Below are 15,072 nucleotides of genomic sequence, written 5' to 3' on the forward strand. Positions count from 1 at the left end.
GCGTCGAAACATTACTTAATTAAGTAAATCAACATAAGAGGAAATTACTCTTAAATGAGAACTTAATTCTTACTCTCGTAATTTTCAAATAATTACAAAACCATAATCCTCTTGGTCAAAATTAAAAAAACACCTATATATTTTCTAATTAAAACTCCTTGGTTCAAAAAAAGAAAGAGGAAAAACAGAAAAAGTAAACAGCATTTGAAAAGAGACCTTCGTTTGTCTTTCAAAATTGGCGGGTACATTTCCCGCGTCACCGAGGTGGGACGCGTCGACAAAAAACCTGTTAAAAAGGCGGGAAAAATAAGGAAAAGAACCGGGCATTATCCTTGTTAATTCCAGGCTAATTTCATTCACGCCTAATTCTATTTGCTGAGCAAAACGGGGAGGTGATAATTGTGGGACACTTTTTTGTGACAGAAAAAGGGTTTTTTTTTTTAAATTTCCCCCGACGTTTTAAGTGTTATTCGTCCCTTTTTCGCGTGGGAATTGGGTCTTTTGTTTAAAACGACGGAAATTTATTTTTTGTTTTTTTCTTATGCTCTCACTGTCTACTACTTACACCATTTTAAAAATGAAAAACAGCGAGAGATCTTATAACCATCTAAACATTACAAAATCAATTAATAATTGCACCAATTTTTTCACTGAAGCTATAGACACTGTCCACTACACGGCTCCCGTTTAGATACTAATTCTAAACTGACCATTTTTGAATTGGACATTGTTAATTTTAATAACAATAAAATTCGGATTTATAACCCTTTTGAAATAATACCGGTTTTGGCTAGAAACGCGAAATTCAATGGTCAGTTGCTCGGTGTCCCTCAGGGGTCAATTCTAGGCCCCGTATTGTCTATTTTTTGAATACGACTGGTCAATCTGGTTTGCTGACCCTTTCTTCCGTTGATGTTTTGTAAGTGTCGTGTTTTATGCAGCTGCCACCTTTGGGTCGGCGACAAAACATTTGCATTTGCATATCGGCATTTCCGTTGCGTTTTCTGGACACAGATTTTTATGTCGCGTCGTACAGACAAATTGTATCCGTAAAGAATAAAATATTACTGCTTTCACGTCTCTGACAGATTACGATAAATATTTTATGTGAGGTGTAGATTTTTTTAATAATTATGTAATAAATACTCGTTAATAAAAGTACTTTATATTTATAAAGATTAATCTATAATTTCGTACTTCAAAAATTCAATATTTCTAAGTATGCTTAATGCCTATAAATCTTATCTAGAAAAATACAAAAACACTTAATTTAATTACTAAGTAATTCTTAAAATGTATTTGTGCGTACAAAGCGAAAGATGCTTCGCCGATTTAATTTTGAAAGAAATAGTTGTTTAACAAGAAGACTTTATTTCTACCTACGATAAACAGAACATTTCCTTTGAATAAGCGAATTTATTTTTACAAGTCCTCGATAAAAGCAAAGCGACTATTTTACTACCGCAAAAGGAATGATAATCAGAGACCGTACCACCTCAGTTGTGATACGCTGAATTTAAAACAATCGATAAAAACCGACAACTTTCGTTTGATTGAAATTTTATCGAGTGATCGCGTGATTATAGCTCCTCGTGTATGAAAGTCAGGGATGGACTACGAACTGAATAATGAACGAGTTAACAAAATGAGTCTTATTACCGTTAAAGTAAGTCACATACTTGAAGATAAAATACGTCCTAACCAGTAAAAGATATTTGATCTAAAGATTTTTTCTAACGCTTCATTACTTTCATTGCATAGCTTCCTTATCACTATTTAGAAATACGAAATTGCATTTACTTTTTCATTGTTATTAATTTATCTTAAGTGCAATTTTCACTAACACAGTTGACTCGACCATAACATACAGCGATACGGCTCACTACCTATCGCGTTGGTCTCACAGAAAGCTCGGTAAAGTGTGGATACTCAGTTCATCTTATGTTATGTTTAAGTTATACAACTAGTAGCTATTCACAATCCGTCCCTGCACTCCGGCTTGAAATACACAAGGGCATGTAAGTAATGACAGGGCGCTCCTTATAAATGGTTTATAGTGCAGTCTTCTTTAAACAGCACCCACGCGGCTTTCACAGCTTATCATTATCAGGAATTAGTGCGATTGATAGCGAGAAGCGTCGAACAAATGAGGCTAAAGAAACTAAACTAGAAGAGAATGCTGCGGCCAAGAAGTGAATACCATCAAATGTAAAAGAAATGTTCTCGCGGATAAAATATTCATTTAATAATTTTGTTTTGCTATTCATACCGTACACTATATCTGGACAAGTAGATACTTAATGCAATTTCAAGCAAAATAAATCTTTTTTTTTAGTAGTAGAAATTTGTAGTTTTATTTTTTCCTATGTACAAATAATATATTAAATTAATAAACAAAATTGAAATAATATATTATTGATCAAAAAATAGAATAAAAATAATGATTAAAATTATTGGAAATAGAATTGATTTTATAATTTGTATTTATTTATTTGTTTTATTTATTTATTCTATTAATTTTATTTATTTATTTAGTCTTTTATTTAGTCACTTATAACGAATAATTCAATGTGCCGCCAACAATGGGACAGATACCTCGAGGTAATTTTGCTAAACACGGCAATTATTTTATTGTTAACATGTGTAGAAAAGAGATTGTTAATATTCTCTTACATGAAATAGACTGTAATTATAGAAAGTGTTTGCAAGTAGCTGTTCTGTTCTTGAATCGTTTTTTATACGGGGTGTCCATTACTACATTCGCTTCTTCCACTCTCATCAAAGTCTTCATACATGCTTGCTGGTTTATAATACTTTTGATCTGGCCTGTCGTTAAAATATACTGAATTTGGCCTAGACTTTCCTGTTATAACTCTACCACTCACACCCGCATCATAAATCTTTTTTGTACTTACTTAAGTCTACTTTCATATACACACCACGCACTAGTAGTACCTATTCTTCATTGCAAATTATCACGCTCATAACTCTCTTTCTACCCAACATTACCATCAAACAAAAACATTTACATAACCGAAACAAGTAAGTAGGTACCTACCTGGTAGGTGTGTTAACAGAATTCCCATACAGTAGTGAATTCCAGCCGAATTTTGCTCTAAACAATTTGTAAGGCAAATTTTTAGTGTGACGGCTCCGGACTTCCTCCGCGCGGTAGTGTGCCGGATACCCGGTGTAAATCTTACATTTGGACGCTTGCACAGACGCAGGGGATATTGGAATGTAGGGGTACGGTTTAATGATTTCAATTCGGGTAAGAGCATTCAGAGCTCCCCATTTGTCCGGCCCGTTGCCATTTGCGGCCAAATATCTCACATCAAAAAATAAAAATATTTAGGTTATGTGTATTGTTGTATTTATGTATTTTTCAAATATATAAATAATTGACGCACGCTTGATAGCCTTGAATACTTTTTTGATAAATATTTACACTTTATTAAATAAAAAAATACATAGCTCTATAGTATGTTTTTTAGGTAAATAAAGAGAAACTGTCATTTTTTAAAACAAATTCTTTTATATTTACTTATTTATCATTAACGAATAAAATCAAACTTATAACGGTAGCTAAGATTGGTTATCCACCTCATAACCCACACGACAGAAGAAGAAAACGAATCAAACGAATCGAGTCGTAATAGCTTGGGTATGTTTTTATTTAAAAAATTCTTACCTATATGCAGTTCGTAAGAGGTTTACTTTTTTGACTTGACTCATTGTAGGATTGTCTCAACTCTCAACATTCGAAGGACAGTCTTTTTTTTAAATAACTTACATAAGTTATTTAAAAAAACCACCATTACCATTATATACATATATGTATGTATATTGATAAATACCATTATTACGACTATTCAAAAAAACATTGTCCAAAAAGGAAAACGCTGCTGCCATTTGATATTGTTGTGACTTCATATTGTTTTTTATATGAATTGATACAAATTTTACTAACTGACTTAAGTTATTGATTTACTTGGATGATATGAATAATATTACTATAATTTAATAATTTGTTATGCTTGTTTTATGAGAAATTGAATTTGTTATTTTATTGAATTGATGTGATATGATAATGCATGATATATATTTTAATTTGTTTACCTGAATTATAAGGTCGAATATGGCGGACATCCTAGCTTTATGATCATTTTGTACCTGTATTCTTACAAATAAAGAACTTTGAACTTTTAACTTCATCATATCCAAAACCAAATGAACCCAAAACGAAACAATTGAACATCCAAACACCCAAACGGCTGTACCAGGAAACCAGCAATACTACGGAGTTGTTTTCGCGAATTCTTCCCGTTTCCTCGCGTGATCCCGCCCACGCCTCACAACCTCGAATTCACATGCGACCCGGATTACTCGCACGCTTCCGAAAGAACAACAGATTTACTACATTCTTGTAACAGTGGCGTCGTACTACTTATAAGTTTTAAAACTGCAAAGGACTGGAACTGTCTGCCGTCACCTGTTTTTCCAACTCGTTATAATCTAGGAGTCTTCAAGGCTAGAGTGAATAGGCATTTATTAGGTAAGCGTGATCCACCCTAGACCACATCGTCACTTAATATCAGGTGAGATTGTGGTCAAACGCGAGCCTACTATATTTAAAAAAAAAACTAAGTATACACCACTACTACTGGTGGTGTACTGTTTCATTCACCATTCAAACTCAACTTCAAAAAGCATTATCGAAACTCGTATCACTATGCACAATAACGCTAGCTTACCGAAATAGTGGAACATCTGCCGACTGACCTTAACGGAACAATAGGTCCGTAAGGTCTGCAAGAAAGGGTCACTCGCGGTCCAAACCGGATCTCACCGGCGGGGCCTCGAGTCAACCGGTTTGCACTAGCAAGGTGACCATATTGCTAAGGGGTAGAGTGTGGGGCAAAATGTTTATATTTGAGTACCGTGCTCAGCGGTGAAAGAAAACACTGTGAGGAAACTACATTCCCGGGAAATGAGTTTCAGAGGTATGTAACCTAACCTGTATTGGGCTGGTTTACACTTCACGGGATGAAAGGTCAGACAAGCATTCTTTTCTTTACAAAACCGAACCTGTCAAATCTTCAGGTTAGGTAAGCGGACCCTGTAAAAACGGGATAAAATTTTATTTGAGTATCTGATCAAAAACTGTTTTATATATAAAGCGTTATTACTTATAATTAAAACACATAATAACGGGTTCTTACCGCGTTTAAAATAGGGATATGAGACTCCCGATATTTCAACACTGTTGCAAGTGCCATGATCACGGGATGACTGATGAGATTGGAGTGGAGTGATGGTACGTTATTACTTATTCAAAGTAGAGGTACCATGACGTCAATGATAAAATATTACTAATTTACAAATATAATACCTTTACATTAAATTAAAACTATATTTTAGCGTTCATCTTCATATGGCTCGTCCATTGGAGTTGTAACTTCAGTATTTTTATTATTATTTATTGTAGATTTGCTGCAAATGGCATTAACTACTTGGCCAGAGAATTTTAACTTGTATGTTCCCATCGTAATGAAAAGTTATGTATTTATAAATAACAGTGGTAACCCTGACACTAGGGTTGTTAACCTACACGAGAGAAGTATAATGACAAAATCTAAAATATATTTTCACTCTATAGTTTCAAAAAATAAATGCTAAATAAACCCAATAGCAACGGTGAAAACATTAAAGTGACCACAAATAAGTAAATGTCCATTATTAAACAAACAACATGGTCACCCTAACTAACTGACCGTCGCGCGTCGTCAATAGTCTATCGATTATTGTTAAAAAACCAACAATAGCCAGGACATATGGACACCAGTTTGGCACGTACACCATTTTTAGGGTTCCATGTTTAGATAAATAAATCCTTATAAGTACACTACGGTCCCGCGTGATGGTTTAAGGCCCGATCTCCCTATCCATCCATAGGGAAGGCCCGTGCCCCAGCAGTGGGGACGTTAATGGGCTGATGATGATGACACTACGGTACGGAAGCAGGTTTGGTATTTTAGAGTTGATACCTTGGTTTATGCTCATCTGCTATCAATAAAATTATCAAAAATATAATATCATAAACGTAAGTATTTTTTTATTATTGTTCTGAGGAGCTAAAAATCATATATGTTATATATTTATAATAAAAATATATGTTTTATTAATTTATTGAATAAAATATATTACATATTTAATAGGTACCTATTGCATATTCATAACTACTTAATGCCAGTCTTTGTACTACGATTTGCACATAAAAATATTTTTGATATTCAAAACTGGTGCGGAACCAGTGCTTTTGAATATCAAGTCACTTTTAGCCATATTAAAGTCACGTTTAATTTTCACAAAACGGTTGATAGCCACTGCCCATATGTCCGTATTGTAATGAAAGGGTTATCTACAAAAAACCTCTTTAGACACGCCTTATCTATTGATTTGTGTTTATTGAATACAGCTTGTTGACTTTAATGGTCACAAAAACTAAACAGCTACAGTCAATCATGCGGTTAACGAAATCGAAAGTTTATTTATTTATTCGAAACGCCAGTTACTTAACATAGCATCACGCACGTATTCCCAAAAGGGTAGGCAGAGGTTTTTAGTATGGTGTATGTCATCATCATCATCACCCCATTAACGCCCCCACTGCTGGGGCACGGGCCTTCCCTATGGATGGATAGGGAGATCGGGCCTTAAACCATCACGCGGGCCCAGTGCGGATTGATGGTTATTAACGACTGCTAATGCAGCCGGGACCAACGGCTTAACGTGCCCTCTGAAGCACGGAGGAGCTCGAGATGAAAACTTTTTTTTGTGGTCACCCATCCTATGACCGGCCTTTGCGAAAGTTGCTTAAAATAATAAAATAAAAAATAAAAATATTCTTTATTTCACAAATTATTAGTTACATCGTGGCCGAGACCTCCCATTAAGTAATCCTAAGATACTTGTGGCGGGAATGTCTCGCAATTCCCAAGGGGTAGGTACAGTTTGTGAGTTAAGATAAGTAATAAACAAGTATGACTTCCATAAAGAAAACACATAATTAAGTAGGTGTAATCTAAAGATTTTCAGAGTAGAACAAAACTCAATATCAAAATTTATCAAATTTTTGCCCATAGCACTATGAGTGACATATATATTCATACACATATATATACAAGTTGCTTAACTTCAACAATCGCAGACCGAGCGCGTTTACCGCTGCGCCACCGAGCTTCTCCTCCATGGTGTATGTATTCTGGGTGTAATACTTTCTCCAGCTATGTTTAAGCCCCATGTAATAGGGGGCGAGCCTAATGCCATTAACCAAGGACAAATTCTGGAAGACACGTAATATAATAATAATAATAATAATAATAATAATAATTCTTTATTGACCTTATAGAAAATACATTTTTTGAAGGCTCTGACCCCTAAACTAGGCTAAGAACCTGTATTTCAAGGGTCAGTGGCTTCTCCCATTTAAATATACAAAACAGAAAGTCAAAAACAGAATCTAAAACTAAATTAAATTAAACTTACATTCATAGGGGGTAGGTTAGTAATATATGTTGCTAGTAATTATTAATACGATATCATATTTTAAACCTAAACATACATACAGTTTTATGTAAACCTACACAAACATAATACAATATATATAATAACCATAATAATATCATTTATCTATGATCCAAACATGAATTCAAACTCATATAGTCGAAATCAGTTGTATGGAGACAGCACTACCACACATTCTACATTTGTGTATAACTCAAATCTTAAAATGATATAAAATCTTATGTAACGGAGACATTATTATAATATCTCTAACTTTGTCAAAAGTATTTAAATTACAAAAATACGTAGCATTTTTTTTATTATTAACGACAAAAATAAATAAATTAAAAATTAGAAAAAAAATTTTTGAATTATTACATGCATAATAATTCAAAATTATGTAGCATAAAATGTTCTAATAGCTTTTCCTTAAAAATAATCTAAATGTAATATAATTACTATTATAAAAATAGTTATATTCTGAACAAATGCATTTTCGGAGGTATATGACCTAACCTGCTGGTTTTCCCTTCGCGGGTTGGAAAGTCAGTCAGGCAGTCGCTTCTGTAAAAAACCAACGCGGTCCCTGTGAAAAACGAGATAGTGCTAAAGGTCAAATCCGGGTCAAAGGAGACTGAAGCCCCAGATTGGTTCTTACTAAATGTCGTAGCAAGTATACAAAATATATAACGTTTAAACGTATATTATATGTTTATTTACAGATGTACAACCCATCGAACTTCACACGCGAGGACTATGGCTGTTGAGGTAAGTGCCTAATACACCAACTAACCAACTACTCCTGAAGGAATATTTACATTTATCACTAGGTTCCGAAAATTGTAGTCTATCTAAGTATATACCTTATTCAGAATATCAGAAATATATCAAATACGAATTTAAAGAATAAATAAATATCAAATATGTCATTTTACAGACAGTAAGGTTTTTAATTAAGTAATTTGTTAATATTGATGTTCCAAATTCAAAATTATAATTTCTATTTAAGTTATAAAATATAAGCAGGTCATAATTTTATTATAATAATACAATTTGTCGCAAAATTCAAAATTAAATTTGAATTACATTATTCGTATTTCGATAAACAAAATTCGAAGGGTTTTTTTTATGAGAAGAGTATTTCCCCTATTCCCAGTAGTCTTACCAGTTGAACTACTGCGAATTTCCTTCCCAATAGACTTACTGAATGGTAAGACTTCGCTTTTCACATTACTTTTACTTTGTCAAAATTTATAAAACATAGAGGAATGATATCAACAAGACAATTTTACATAAAAAAAATAAGATTTTTTTTTTTTGATAAGAAGAATATTTAAAGAAGATTATGATCATAACTCTATGTCACTTGTCTGCAAGACTTAATTTCTTTTCTTTAAACAAACATAAAGAAGTCAAATCAATCAGACAATTTATCATAAAAATTAGCCCGTCATAAGTGTCGACACTAAAGATGTACAAAAAGTCCACAAACAACAGGTGTCCAAATGCCGGACAGTTGTCGTCTCAACACATGCCATAGGACAATGGGGCAAAGATTAGGTACCTATACAGAGTGTATACTCTATAGACCCTTGAACATAGGATTGAGAATTAATATGGAAATTCTCGAAGTTGGTGGTTGGTGATGGTTGATGGTTATGAACGCACAACGTACCGTAATTAATTGTACTTTATGAGTTTGAATTCAAGGTTGATATCACGTGGTTTACAAGATTTGTGCCCGGTTAATGGCAAATAAACTTGCCCCCTATCGCTGGCGAGGAGTGAGTGTATAGGTATAATACACCGCTGCCTACCCCTTCGGTTTTTATGTTCTTGAAGATAATACTCTGCTGGATTGAAAGTACTACTTAAACTAATAAAAAAAACACATAATTCGTTCAGCTGCTTATTAATCTTGATCATTTTGTAAAAATTGCTTGAGGAATTATGAAAAACTTATTGAAATACGTATTATTATAATATATCACCCATTTCAATAATATGAATATAATATGTATATTCTATTGTTGTGAAATTATTTTGTTTCTTTTTTTTGTGTTTTCGCGTCGCGTCCTTCATTTTAATATGTTTTTTTTCTCTTTTATATTCACATATTTTTTGGTAAGGTAAACCGCACATATTTAGCGAAGACAGAATCTTGGATTATATTGAAGTCCGAAGAGAATATATACCGTGCGGTTTACCCCACCAACAACACAGCTACCCAAACAGGTAAATATAAAAGAAAGAAACAAAAAACGTATAAATAAAGTCGCTTCTACAATTATTAAATCACCAAATAATTCTTAATCTTTGACCGGCCATAACAAGGTGTCGAACAATAATGTATTGGGCGCAAGTTATTGAAATTTAACACACTTCCCTTCTACCGAAATTCTACCTGACGATATCAGTTGACCACACCAATATAAACAAAATGCCTTTGATATTACACCTCAAAGTTCTATGGCAAGATTTCAAAGGTTCTTTTGGTAGTTTATGATATCCATAACAATATTGTTAGAAACAACAAATGTCAAGTTGCCGAAGGGTTTGTTTGAATAAACTTTCGATTTTTGAATTGATTTTAGAATGTTACGGTGGAATAGATATTGCTTTTTTAATAGTTTTTTTTGGCTTGAAACGGAAGTCGTAGATTTATTTAGAAAGTGACTAAGATTTGTGTCGGATAAACGTTTTTTTTTTATTATTTTTAAATTGGGAACGGAGAAGATAAAACGTATAACATATTTGCTTTTATTGAGTCAGGGAACGAATGAAATACATTTTTTTTGCGTTACGTGTTGTAGATTTGTCTTAGATGGCATGAACTACTTGGCCGGACAAATGGAGAGCGTTGAGGGCTCTCACGTGGTACAAAAACTAAACACAACAGGCGTTGTTGATTCCGTGTAGAGTACTAAAGTACGATAAGCTGCAAAAGTCCTATAAGTTTCTTGCAAAGTAATAATTAACTGGTTGCACTCAAGACCTTCTGGTTACATATCGTTTTTGTAATAGACCAAAAACTCCTACAAAAATATTAATTTTACAATTATGGTTCATAATTTCACCACTGTTTACAAATAATTCGCTGGGCTCAGTGACTGAACTTTTGTTCTTTGATTGTACATTCACATCAGTTGAACTAAGAACTTTTAAACCATACAATAAAAATCTCACATTTTTATTTCGTCTCATGATTTGTGCTCGCATACCGTGGAATGCGTCCATTCGCTGCATTTCCAAATAAACTGCACTTATTTACGTTCTGTATGCAATCTTTCGCCGTTCCAGTGGGTGGGTATCAAGGAAGTATAGCAATAATAATAGCATTCTAATTATATTGTTTATAAAATAACTATTTGACTTCCCTCACTCAGCGCTTATCGCTATCGACCCACTAAAGTCGATTAATTCTTTCAAATATTCTTCCTCTCAGACGACGCCCTAACCCGAGGTTCGAGCCCAACTGGGCATCCTCAGGCCTGTTGTCTTAAACGTTGTACCGGATGAGAGCTTCCAGCACTCCCCATTTATCCGGCCAAGTAGTTAATGCCATCTGCGGCAAATCTACAATGAGTCACGTTAAAAAGAAACTATTTGACTGAGTTTATAGAATAACTATGTGAAATAGAAGCCAGTCTATAATGAACAATATTTATCAAATTTTGCTTTCCGAATAATTTTCCAGCGTTATTCATAAATTAATAAATAACAATGAATACGATATTTGTCCGCTTTTATTGATGACGTCACAGGACAGTATTTCCATACACACTCCAAAGGAAACTTTCGTTATGACGTTTCATAAAAAAGTATCTTATTTGACTAAGTTGTCAAGTAACCTATTAGGTACCGGATTTGCACCAATGAGTAATTACGTTTTCACTAACACAGTTGGCCCGACCATTATAAGATGGCGATAAGGCTCACCAGCTATTGTACGGTCACGAGCATTAATATGTATACACTTTGGTACCATGTCACATTAACTTTTTTGACAAATTGAACTGTAAGTCTCACTAAATGTTAAATATGTTAGTGCGACAGAGTTCTAAAGTGGGTACATTATATTGCTCATGACTGTACAGTGTGAGTACAAAGTTCTTACGATGGATGTACATCTGACTACCCTAATCGAGACACAATCGTAAACTTATGTTGTTATACGTATATAGTTATAATAGGATGTTGCAGACATCATCTACGTGCTAAAATTATCTATCGATTCAATATTTTTTTCCTAAATCGATAAGTTTATTGTTTTTTCCCTAACATGCGTGGCGCGTGATTTTGTTTGTATTTTGACAGAGCGGCACGACTTATTTGGGTTCATATATTAGCACCAATCGACAAAACGACATAATTACATCGTCAGAATCGATAAAATGGCCGTGACAAATTTTATCACGCTGCGCATGTTCCTATTGGTTATCTTTATAAGCACTATAAATATACATACATACATAAACAGCAGCATAGGTCCCACTTCTAGGGACAGCACCAACGTGCACCCACTGTTGATGCGAAGTCCTAAGATGAATAATGCACCATATGGTAACAAGAGATCAGTCTGTCTCACGTAACATTAGTTGACAATGTTAGAAATTGTACAATTCATACCATCTCTCTGTCGGATTACAACACGACCAGGAAGACAAACAGCTACCGAACCACAATTCTATATCAATAACCTAACCTAACCTAACCTGAAGATTTGACAGGTCCGGTTTTTACAAAAGCGACCCCGTAAAGGAAAAACCAGCCTAACACAAGTTAGGTCACATTCACATACAATTCAAATTCAAAAATATCTTTATTCAGTAGGTAACATACACTTTGAATCGTCAATTTTTACATAACGAACGTCTCATTCGCCTAAAACTGCTGCAGCTTCTCGCAACCTGTATAGCCGGGGAAATGAAGCTGCAAGAAAAATCTCAGCACAGGGCTATACACGTTCTTTAAAAAAAAAAATACATTAAATATTGTTATAAAATTGAGTAATATAGCTGCCTAATATCAGTTCTCAGACAGTTAATCCCCATTCAATACCAATACTTACATATATATATACATACATAAACGCCTATTTCCCACCGGGGTAAGCAGATACTATGGAATTCCATTTGCTTCGAACTTACTTCTAACACACTTCTCTTGCTTCCTCCACATTCATCAATCGCTTCATACACGCACAGTGGTTCAGAGTAGATCGTACTGAACCAATACTTAAACTAAAAACAAAACAACACACCATGTGACTGTCCACAAAAGATGTGCTTAGTTCACCTAGTAACATAACATAAACAGTCTGTGTACATCCCACTGCTGGGTACACTCCTACCCTCAAGTAACCGAAAGTAGTATACAGCATGCAGTACCACGCTGCTCGACCCTGCACTATTCATCTAAAAGCTAATTAAGAACACAATTTAAAAAGTAACAAGCCATTACGTTGCAACCTCCATCCATCGTGTCTCCCTGTATACAGGTTGTTCCAAAGTCCGTACATAATACAGGACGTTACAAAACAGGCAACTCGCCGCTTAGCTATGTAAGTGCAATTTAAAATGTAAATTAACACAGCAAAGAAGTGAGGAGGGGGCCCTCCAACTGTCTTCGTTCACCCTATTGAACAACCCGACACAAAACGACGTAACACCGAAAATACACAAGAAATTGTAGATCTTATCACTTATAAGAATATGGAATATTTTGGGTCGGATACAAAGTGAATCTTAAGAAGTCCTTCCGAAGTTGCGATGAAATGTAAAAGTTATTAGCCGCGAAGGAATCTCAAGTTTACGGCTGAAACTTTAAGGCATGTTTTTCGTGCCGCAAATGAGGTTGGACATAGGCTTTTCTCGTTAAAATTTTTATATTTCTTGCCAACACAAGAGATTTGTTTTCACGAGCGCAATGTGAGTTACGGACGCGGGCTGGTGACGTCACAATTTGATATTTGTGACGTCAGCGAGACGAGAATTACTTTATAATTGTGTTGCTCATTTTATTTTCAGAAGAGTGAAGTAACAAAAGCTCTTATATTTGTATTTTGCAGTGTCTCCATACTGGGAATATCATCATCATGATCAGCCCATTAACGTTCCCACTGCTGTCACTGGGAGATCGGGCCTTAAACCATCACGCGGGCCCAGTGCGGATTGATGGTTATTAACGACTGCTAATGCAGCCGGGACCAACGGCTTAACGTGCCTTCCGAAGCACGGAGGAGCTCGACTTGAAAACTTTTTTTTTTGGTCACCCATCTTATGACCGGCCTTTGCGAAAGTTGCTTAACTTCAACAATCGCTGACCGAGCGCGTTTACCGCTGCGCCACCGAGCTCCTCTACTGGGAATATAATTTCTCAATTTAAAAACAATTAAAATATAAGTTCTAGTACACTTTCTTGCATAAAAGTTTCAAGGCATATTAAAATATCACACATAATAGTGTTTAAAAATAATACCTATCCCAAATCACAGTACTCGACAGTGTTTAATACTAGTTACTTAAGAGAAACCAATTTTCTTTAAAATATCACAATACAAGTATTCTTTTACTATACTATGGTCAATTAATAGCGTAACCCATATTTAAATAACAGCAAGTGCTTATAGACGTTAATCTATGACTGTGTATAGATGGAAAATATAATTTTTTTGCATGAGCCAAAGTACCTAATCTTTGAGCCTGCAGTTTTAAAGGTTATATACAATTGCATTTATTATACATAGGTAAGATAGATTCTACTAGTAGCTGTGTTATATTAATATATTTTGGTAACCTACACCATTATTCATGCTACTAAACTCATAACTTTACCGATTACAAACAGTCATCAAAACTTCCTTTATAAAATCCTTAACCATCCAACGATTCAGTATAAAATTACCAGCTTAAAAATTGAGCTCAAGAAAACGTGGTAACCTAGCAACACTGAGACCATTTCTTTTTTCCCTCCCTCTCTGGGAGGGGCAGGGAGGCAAAGGGGAGGGCCGAGAAATGGAAAACTCAGGAAAATTGTAGCATTCTTGAGGCGACGCCGCGCTCACACCTTCTTAGTTCAGGGGTGAGAAACCTTCGGGACCAAAGTTGAAACAGAATATGTTTTATTGTAGATTTAGTTTCAAGTTGTTTAAGTTTATAGTCGGTTGTGAACTCAAGAGATTTTTGTTACAAAATTGTGGATACGGGCTTTAATATAAAAGGATAAATTATAAAAGGTTTTTGCAGCTGACCAACGTACTAATATACCAGTATTTCGTTAATTTATAGTTAAATTCTCGTAATACAAAAAATCTTGATGGACGATATTTATTTACCTGTCCTCTAATTCCTATTAAAATAAGAGTTCGATTGTTACGTAACAAAATGACACAAACTTAAGTAATTGTAATTGGTCGAGTCATTTGGTCGTTATTAAGTTGCCGCTAGATTTCCACTTTTTCAAAATGGCGGCGCCTGTGGCAAAGTTACTAGGTTGCAAAATTGA

Source organism: Pectinophora gossypiella, chromosome 24 (genome assembly GCF_024362695.1).
Source record: "Pectinophora gossypiella chromosome 24, ilPecGoss1.1, whole genome shotgun sequence".
Lineage (NCBI taxonomy): Eukaryota > Metazoa > Arthropoda > Insecta > Lepidoptera > Gelechiidae > Pectinophora > Pectinophora gossypiella.